Genomic DNA, 9901 nt, shown 5'->3' on the forward strand with positions numbered 1-9901 from the left:
AGCTGAATAATTGAAATTTGGGTTGCTTTCACTTTTTGGATGCTATGAGTAACGCTATTTGTGTACAAGTTTTTGTGTGAATGTATATTACCAGTTCTCTCAGGTATGTATCTAGGAGTGAAATTGCTATATGGTAATTCTATGTTTAATTTATTGAGAAATTAATAAACTTTTCAACAACAGCTGTACCATTTTACATTCCCACCAACAATGTGTGAGGGTTCTCATTTCTCCAAATCTTTGACAAAATTTATTTTCACTTTTTAAAAAATTACAGCCATGCTAGAGAATTAGTATCTCATTATGGTTTTTATTCATATTCTCCTATTGACTAACGATGTTAAACATCTGTTCATACACTTATTGTCCATTTTTATATACTCTTTGGAAAAAATGCCTCTTTTTTTGTTCATTTTGATTGGGTTGTTTTTTGTTGTTGAGTTGTAATTTTATATGTATTTGAGATTCTAGAATGTTAACAGATTTCCAAATATTTTCCGTCATTCTATGGGCTATCTTTTCACTTTCTTGATGGGTCTATTAAAGCATAAAGTTTTAAATTTTGATGAAGTCCAATTTATCTTTTTTCCCCCTTTGTTCCTTGTGCTTTTGGTTTCATACTTAAGAAACCATTGCCAACTAGGTATGGTAGCTTCATGCCTGTAATCCCAGTATTTTGGGAGGCCAAAGCAGGAGGCTCACTGGAGACCAGGAGTTTAAGACCAACCTGGGCAACATAGTAAGACCCTGTCTCTACAAAAAAAAATGTAATAGCCAGGTGTGGTGGCACCCACCTGTAGCCCTAGCTGCTCAAGAGGCTGAGGCAGGAGGATTGCTTGAGCCCAGGAATTCAAAGCTGGAGTGAGCTATGATCATGCCACTGAGCTCCAGCGTGGGTGGCAGAGAAAGACCCTGTCTCCTAAACAAATAAACAAAAAAGACAACAAGTGTTGTTGTGGATTGGGAGTAATCAAAAGAACCTTTGTATACTATTGGTGGGAATGCAAAATGATGCAGATGCTATGGAAAACAGTAGAAGTTTCCTCATAAAACTAAAAATAGAGCTACCATATGCTCCAGCAATCCCACTTATGTGTATTTATCTAACAGAATTGAAATCAGAATCTCAAAAAGATATTAGCGCTCCTGTGTTCATTGCAGCACTATTCACAATAGCCAAGATGTGGAAACAACCTAAATGACCATCAACAGACAAATAAAGAAAATGTGATATATACTTACAGTAGAATACTATTCAGCCTTTAAAAAAGAAATTCTACAATATGTGACAACATGATTAGACCTTGAGGACATTATACTGCATAAAATAAGCCAATCACTAAAGGACAAATAAATAAAGCATGATCCCATTATATGATGTATGTAAAATAGTCAAATTCACAGAATCAATGAGTGAAATGGCTCATTGAACATGGTGGCAGCCTTTGAGATACGTGTGTATTCCTTGCAAGCCACGCCAAACCTACACACAAGTAACTATGTCTAAGGGACCTGCAGTTCATATTGATCTTGGCACCACCTACTCTTGTATGGATGTTGTTTAGCACAGAAAATTGGAGATAATTGCCAATGATCAGGGAAATCAAACCACCCCAAGCTATGTTGCCTTTACTGATACCAAATGACTAATTGGTGATACCACAAAAATCCAAGTTGCAATGAACCCCATCAACAAGATTTTTTATGCTAGACATCTCATTGGAAGCAGATTTGATGATGCTGTTGTCCAGTCTGATATGAAGCATTGGTCCTTCTTGCTGGTGAATGATGCAGGTAGTCCCAAAGTCCAAGTAGAACACAAGTAATAGACAAAAAGTTTCCATCCAGAGCAGGTGTCATTTATGGTCTCACAACAACAAAAGAAATTGCAGAAGCCTACCTTGAGAAGACTGTTACCAATGCTGTGGTCACAATGCCAACTTATTTTAATGATTCTCAACATCTGACTACCAAGAATATTGAAACCATTGCTAGTCTCAATGTACTTAGAATTATCAAGTCCAGGTGTGGTGGCTCACACCTGTAATCCCAGCACTCTGGGATGCTGAGGCAGGCAGATCACCTAAGGTCAGGAGTTTGAGACCAGTCTGGCCAACATGGCGAAACTTCATCTCTACTAAAAATACAAAAATTAGCCAGGCATAGTTGTATGCACCTGTAATCTCAGCTACTCGAGAGGCTGAGACACCAGAATCACTTGAATCTGGGAGGTGGAGGTTGCAGTGAGCCAAGATTGTGCCACTGCACTCCAGCCTGGGCAACAGAGCAAGACTCCATCTCAAAAAAAAAAAAAAAAAAGAATTGTCAATGAGCCAACTGTTGCTGCTATTGTTTATGGCTTAGACAAAAAGGTTGAAACAGAAAGAAATGTGCTCATCTTTGACCTAAGAGGTGGCACTTTTGATCTGTCAATCCTCACTATTGAGGATATAATCTTTGAGGTCAAATATACAGCTGGAGACACCCACTTAGGTGGAGTTAGATGGAGAAGACTTCAACAAGCAAATCGTCCACCATTTTATTACTGAGTCCAAGCACAAGCATAAGAAGGACAATGATGAGGATAAACAGAAGACTCTTGACAAGTGTAATGAAATTAGCAACTGGCTCAATAAGAATGGTACTACAGAGAAGGAAGAATTTAAACATCAGCAGAAAGAGCTGGAGGAAGTCTGCAACCCCATCGTTACCAAGCTGTATCAGAGTACAGGAGACATGTTTGAAGGAACGTCTGGGGGCTTCCCTGATGGCAGAACTCCTCCCTCTAGTGTTGCTTCCTCAGTGCCTGCCATTGAAGAGGTTGATTAACCTAGCCTAAGTATAGATAATAACACTGTTCCAAAGCTTTAACTAAAAGCAGTTAAAACTTTGAAGGACCCAAATTGACAGCAAATTCTATGGCAGTTTTAAAGTTCAGCTGCTATAGTAAATTACTGGATAATCTCAATACTTGAATATGGGACATGTGCACAGAGGAAGAAAATAGCATTGAACTTTATAAGCACTGTATTGTAAGTGGAAAATGCAATGTCTTGAATACAACTGTATTAAAAATTGGCACCAAAAAAAGAGTGAAATGGTGGTTGCCAGGGGCAGGGGGAAGGTAGATGTAGGGAGTTACTAATCAATGGGCTTAAAGTTTCAGCTAAACAAAATGAATAATAAACTCTAGAGATCTGCTGTAGAACATTGTGCCCATAGTCAACAATAATGTATTGTACATTTTAAAAATGTATCAAGCAGGTAGATCATGTTGTGTTCTTACTACAATAAAAAGAAAATTTAGCTTAAAAAAAACCTTGTATAGCTCCATCCCACTCTGAAACTGTTATCACAAATTACATCTTTATGCAATATGTACTCACCAACATAGATTATAATTTATACTTTAAGCATTTGTCTTTTAAATCATATAGGAAAAAAGAGGAGTTATAAACAAAAGACACATTAATGCTGACTTTTATTTTTGCCCATATCGTTATATTTAATGGTGTTTTGGTTTGTTTTTCATGCAGTTGCTGAGTTACTATGTATGGCAATTAAATTTCAGCCTGAAGGATCCCCTTTAGCATTTCTTGTAGGGAAGGTCTAACAGCAGTGAACTCTTTCAGTTTTTGTTTAACTGGGAATGTCTTAGTTTCTCCCTTTTTGAAAGGTTGTTTTGCTGAATATAGAATTGATTGGCAGGGTTTTCTTCTTTCTACACTTTAAATACATCATCCCACTGTCTTATGACCTCCATTGTTTCTAATGAGAGATTAGCTGTTAATATTTATTGAGGATCTTTTGTGTATAATGAGTTGTTTCTCTTTGTGCTTTCATTATTCTCTTTGGCTTTATGTAATTTGATTATGATAAGTGTTGGTGTGCATGTCTTTGAGTTTAATCGTTCTTGGAGTTCATTGAGCTATATAGAGGCAAAAAGTAATGTCTTTCATCAAGTTTTCAAAGTTTTTGGCCATTATATCTTCAAAAATTCTTTCTTTGCCTGTCTCTTATTCTCTCCTGGAGTTTACATTATGCTTATGTCGATATTCTTGATAGTATCCCACAGGTCCCTTAGTTCAATTCATTTTTCTTCACTTTTTTTTTCTTTCTGGTCCTTGGACTGGATCATTCCAATTGACACATCTTGAAGTTTGCTGTTTCATTGTCCTGCCTGCTCAATTCTGCTGCTGAACCCCTCTTATGAATTTTTTTGTTTCAGTTATTGCATTTTTCAACTTCAGGATTTCTATTCAATTTCTTTTTTATAATTTTCATTGGATATTCTCCATTTGGTGAGACATCATTCTCCTGATCTCTTCTAGTTCTTCACTCATGGTTTCCATAGATCTCTAAACATATTTAAAATAGTTAATTAAAAGGCTTTGTTGAGTAAGTCTATGTATGGGCCTCCATGTGAACAATTTCTATTGATTTATTTTTTCCGCATACAGGCACACTTCCTTGTTTCTTTGCATGCCTCCTTTTTTTTTTTTTTTTTTTGAAAAGTGGACATTTTGAATATTAGAATGTGGCAACTCTAAAAATCAAATCCACCCCCCCTCCACATGGTTTGTTGTTTGTTTAATGGCTTTTCTAAACTAATTCTGTAAATTCTGTATTCTTTGTCATGTGTGGCCACTGGATTCCTTCTTCTATATAATTAGTGCTCAGCCAGTGATTCAACAAAGAATTCCTGACATGCCTGAAACAAACAAACAAAACACACACACACACACACACACACACACACAATATTTCAGTCTTTGCTGAGAAGTTCCGTTTATGTTGGGGTACATCTTCAACACTCAGTCAGGCAGTTTAAAACTCTGCCTGAGCCTATACTACCTTCTTGCACAGAGCCTGGAGGTAAATCAGAGGTGAGAGTTTATGGCCTTCTCAGTTCTTTCCTAAGCATATGCAAAGCCCTGGACATATGTATGGCCATTCAGATTTCCAAGAATATGTAGATGTTTTCAAAGCCCTTATTCCCTAAAGCATCTCACTTTCCAGCCTCTCCTCCCAAGCTTTTTGGTTTTCTATTGTTTGCCTCAAGTGTTATTCCTCCCCATGTGGGAACACCTAAAACATTTGCCCTTAAATATTTTTGGCAAACACTCCCAGAGTAGACATCTCAACCCTGGGAGATTTCCAAGTTAGATAAAATAAAGGCAAGTCCTTTGAGTCTATACTCAAGGGAGTCACCAGTCAGGTCAAAACAATCCACCAGGATTCTTTGAGTATAATCCCTGTTCTACTTTCTCCAGTGCTGGGTATTCATTCCAAGAGTGAGGGCTATTGTCTTCAAAACCACTGCCAACCCTGGCCACAAAGTTCTCTTACTGAGATCCAAATATATTTTCTTGATTAAGAATTCCTCTGGTTACTGTAAGGTTTTTATTAGTTTCCAGAATTCTGAAAAAGTTGATTCTGACAGTTTTTGCCAGTTTATTCATTGCTTTTATGAAGCAATTAACTTTTGAAGTTCCTTAATCTGATACGTTTGTTGTTTGTTTGAGACAGAGTCTCGCTCTGTCACCCAAGCTGGAATGCAGTAGAGCAATCTTGGCTCACCTTCTGGGTTCAAGCAATTCTCGTGCCTCAGCCTCCCAAGTAGCTGGGATTACAGGTGCACACTACCATGCCCGGTTAATTTTTGTAGTTTTTTTAAGTAGAGACGGGGTTTCACCATACTGGTCAGGCTAGTCTCGAACTCCTGACCTCAAATGATCTGCCCGCCTCGGCCTCCCAAAGTGCCAGGATTACAGGCATGAGCCACTGCACCCAACCTCCTTATTCTGACATTGTACTAGTCCAATCTTTTGGCTTCCCTGAGCCATACTGGAAGAAAAAGAATTGTCTTGGGCCATACACAAAATACACTAACACTAATGATAGCTGATGAGCTAAAAAAAAAATCACAAAATAACTCACAATGTTTTAAGAAAGTTTATGAATTTCTGTTGGGCCACATTCAAAGACATTCTGGGCTGCATGCAGCTTGCAGGCCATGGGTTGGACAAGCTTGTACTAGGTAATTTCTTATGATGAAAAAAGATGACCAATTGTCACAAATAGCTGTTTAACCTACTAGTTATTGATGGAGATGCTGATTAAAAGATTATTCTTGGTCCATCAGATTAGCAAAAATTGAAAAGATTGAGAATATCTAATATCGACAATATGTGAGGAAATAAAAAGTCACATGCTGCTGGTGGTAGATAAAATAAGAACTTTCAGTATGCAATTGGCAGAGTCTCTTAAACTTTTCAGTGTTCATTCCTTTTGACTTTTTCTCAAGGAATTCAACTTATGAACACCCATATGCACAATATGTATTTACAAAGATGTTCTTTGCAGGACTGTAATAATGAAAAGCCTAAAGACAAACAGATGCTCAATAGGGAGGTGTTAAGTAAATTACGGCACCACAGAACCCTGCAATGTACATCCTGTAGTAACGTTCCAACTTACGTAATTCACAATTGGCTTCTTCCTCCACTCAAGTCTCAGATGAGGAGGACTAATCTTCTTATCTTATAGTGTTGGGAACTGAAGGAGTTTGGGGCTTGGAGGGAAGGGCAAAATCAGACAAGAACACTGCAGGTAGCCACATACAGGGAAGTGGGGAAATTGGGGATGAATCCCCTTCTCCAGTATTCTTCTGGCTCAGTCTCCTCAGATTCAGCCCATGAAATCAAGTCAGAAGTCAAGATATATAGTATGATCCCATTTACCCGAGTGTGTACTATATTCACATATATGTATTTATGTATATATGTAAATGCATTTTAAGAGACCTGAAAGAAATACACAAACTAATAACGATAGTAACCTCTAAAAAGAGAAATGGGAATGGGGAAGGAATGACGGAATCTCACATTTTAACTCTGTGTTATCAAACCTTTGAAACAGGAATGAATCCATCTAATTCAAAAAAATCATCTAATTAAAAAAATTATTTAAGAAAAGGAGTTTTGTTTGTTTGCTTGCTTGTTTTCTAGATAGGGCCTCCCTCTGTTGCCCAGACTGGAGTGCAGTGGTGCGATTACAGCTCACTGTAACCTTGACTTTCTGTGCTCAAGCAATCCTCCTACCTCAGCCTCCCAAGCTGCTGGGACTGCAGGCATACCACCATACCTGGCTGTTTTTTATTTTTATTTTCTGTAGATACAGGGGTCTCCCTATGTTGCCCAGGCTGGTCTCAAGCTCTTGGCTTCAAGTGATCCTCCTGCCTTGGCTTCTTAAACTGCTGGGATTACAGGTGTGAGCCACAACACTGGACCAAGAAAGGGTTTTAAACCACATTAATACAACTGGGATAAGGGAATAGATGGTAGTCCCATTACCCAAGCAACAACAACAGGCATAGTTAGAGAATGCCGGAGCCCAGAGTGAATGTACGGATCACAACTTTAAGAGATAAGACTTGCCCAAGTTGATGTGGTGAGTTAGTGACACAGTCCACAACCTAGGTTTCCTTAAGGCCAAAAGAAAACATGATTCCAAAACTAGAGGGAAAACTTGAAATGACAATGGGAATCAATGAACCACTAAATCTGAAAAATCTGCAAGAGGTCAATTGCAGCTGATCCAGTCCTCTATCTCAGTGAAAAGTGAAGAAGAGAAGGTGAGAGTCTTGTTATGAAACCGTGGAATGTATGGAGTTGGAGGCATTCAGGTAGAGGCTATGGTAGCTTTTGTCTTCTCTGAGACCTCCAGTGCTGGTATGTGTCACTTACAGTTCCCCAAAAAGCTATTTGACAATTAGAAAGGGAAATTAAGCATTTTATCAGTATCTGTGGAGTCATTGACTTAAAAAGAGCCCCATGCCACAAATAGCACTTAGAAGCAGTAGCAGCAGCAATAAACTCTTCTCTCTCTCTCTGAAGTATACTCATTACTAATTCTTTTACTTGGAGAAGCTAGGAAAAGGGTAGCAGAATCCAACTCTGGCTCATTTGAGGAAAAAGGGAACTTATTGGAATGGTATGATTGGTGATGCACTGGTAGATGTTTAGCAACCAGCTCTTCAGAACAACAGCAAAAAAATCTGATTTATAATGTTTGCTGATTTCCATCATATAAATATTCCCACCATGGCCAACTGTAAGCTCCCAGTGCAACATCATCTAGCTCACAAAATTCCTGAAAAGTTAGTGGTAGGTCCTCAGCATCTAGTAGGGAGAAGCCCACAGGATGGAAGGGAGGCAGAAGAAGATCAACTAGCCAGTACCAGAGGGTCTAAAAAGCAAGAACTACTCAACAGTATTGTCAGGTCACTGCCACATTAGCTTCTCTGCACAGATCTCTGTACTGTCCCTACCACCTCCCATAGATTTTTATGCCCTTTTAGAGGAAAGTCACCCATTCATCTCATTATCCACAAACAGTGTGACCTAAAAGTAGTGGCTCATGCATGCAGTTGCATTTCAAATAGGCTCCAGTTTATATTTGCAAGTCCAACTTACAGGGTCCTAAACCAAAGAAAACAAGTTTATAACAAGAGATTGGGACAAAAACATGTAAGTCTTCTTTATTTCTTTTTTGTGTGTGTGTGTGGGTTTTTTGTTGTTGTTGTTGTTGTTTAGAAACATTTTAACGTAGAAAATTCACACACACACACAGAGAGAGGGAGAGAGAGAGAGAGAGTAAGAAAGAATAGTAAAATGAACCCTCGTTCTCAACAATTATCAACTTGTGGCCAATCTTATTCCATCTATATTTCCACTCTTTTTTAGTTAAGGAAGAAAATCATCATGAGAAAGATCAGAAGAGTGGTTAGGACTGTTATATGGAATTGAAATAACCTGGTGATATGGTTTGGCTGTGTCCCCACCCAAATTTCATGTTGAATTGTAGCTCCCATAATTCCCACATACTGTGGGAAGGACCTGGTGGGGGATAATTGAATCATGGGGTGGTTTCCCCCATACTGTTCTCATGGTAGTGAATAAGTCTCACGAGATCTGAAGGTTTTATAAGGGGAAAGTCCTTTCGATTGGTTCTCATTCCCTCTTCCTGCCACCATGTAAGAAATGTCTTTCACCTTCTGCCATGATTGTGAGGCCTCCCCCAGCCATGTGGAACTGTGAGTCCATTAAACCTCTTTTTCTTTATAAATGACCCAGTGTCAAGTATGCCTTTATCAGCAGCATGAGAACAGACTAATACACCTTGTAAAATAATAATGGCTACAATTTTGAGAGCAACTACAGGTTATGTGCTTTACATAAAGTATCTTATCAGAACTTCACAACAGCTCTGCTAGGCTGGCGTTATTATCTCAGTTTTCAGATGGGGAAATTGAGGCTGGAAAAATTTAACACTTGCCCAAGTCAAAAAGCATTGACAGAGTCAGGCTTAAACTTAGAACATAAACTATGTTGTACCCAAAATGTTAACAGTCATTGCCTCAGGAGAGTGGAATTATGGTTTTTTTTTCATTTGCTTTTCATAATATTCCTTCTTCAATGTATCAAAACTCATATTGAACAATGAGTTCTGATTTGCAAAAGATGATTTATTTTTTGCACCTGTCAATAAGTCTTTCTCCACAGCTTATATGGGTTTTTATTATCTTTTTTTGTTGATTTTTTAAAATTTCTCTATAATTGCCATTGCTGGACAGCATATCCATCCAAATATGCTGGTGTGGTCTACGATGTTCCCCCCAGGCCCAAGTGGTTTGCTGCTGGTACACCGCCCTCACCCCCACGCCAAAACAGCTTCAAGAAAACCCCGTGAAACAAATGTCTAGGCTTTTTTGTGGGGTTAGTGAGGCTCTGGGTAGAAGTGAGCCCAGCAGTCATCATGAAGCTATCGCTGCCATGTTCCTAAATGTGGTCTGGATTCACTAGACTGCATTCAGATATGCATATCATCCGAGCCAAAG

The 9901-nt window shown here is 38.6% G+C and overlaps 2 pseudogenes; one reads left to right on the forward strand and one right to left on the reverse strand.

The window, feature by feature from the left end:
- Positions 1–1478: 1478 nt before the first annotated feature.
- LOC116545750 lies at positions 1479–2829 on the forward strand (annotated as a pseudogene).
- A 6635-nt stretch (positions 2830–9464) lies between these two features.
- LOC116545752 lies at positions 9465–9568 on the reverse strand (annotated as a pseudogene).
- Positions 9569–9901: the final 333 nt, after the last annotated feature.

Source organism: Sapajus apella, unplaced genomic scaffold (assembly GCF_009761245.1).
Source record: "Sapajus apella isolate SASKATOON/1434 unplaced genomic scaffold, GSC_monkey_1.0 scaffold361, whole genome shotgun sequence".
In the NCBI taxonomy this organism is placed as follows: Eukaryota; Metazoa; Chordata; class Mammalia; order Primates; family Cebidae; genus Sapajus; species Sapajus apella.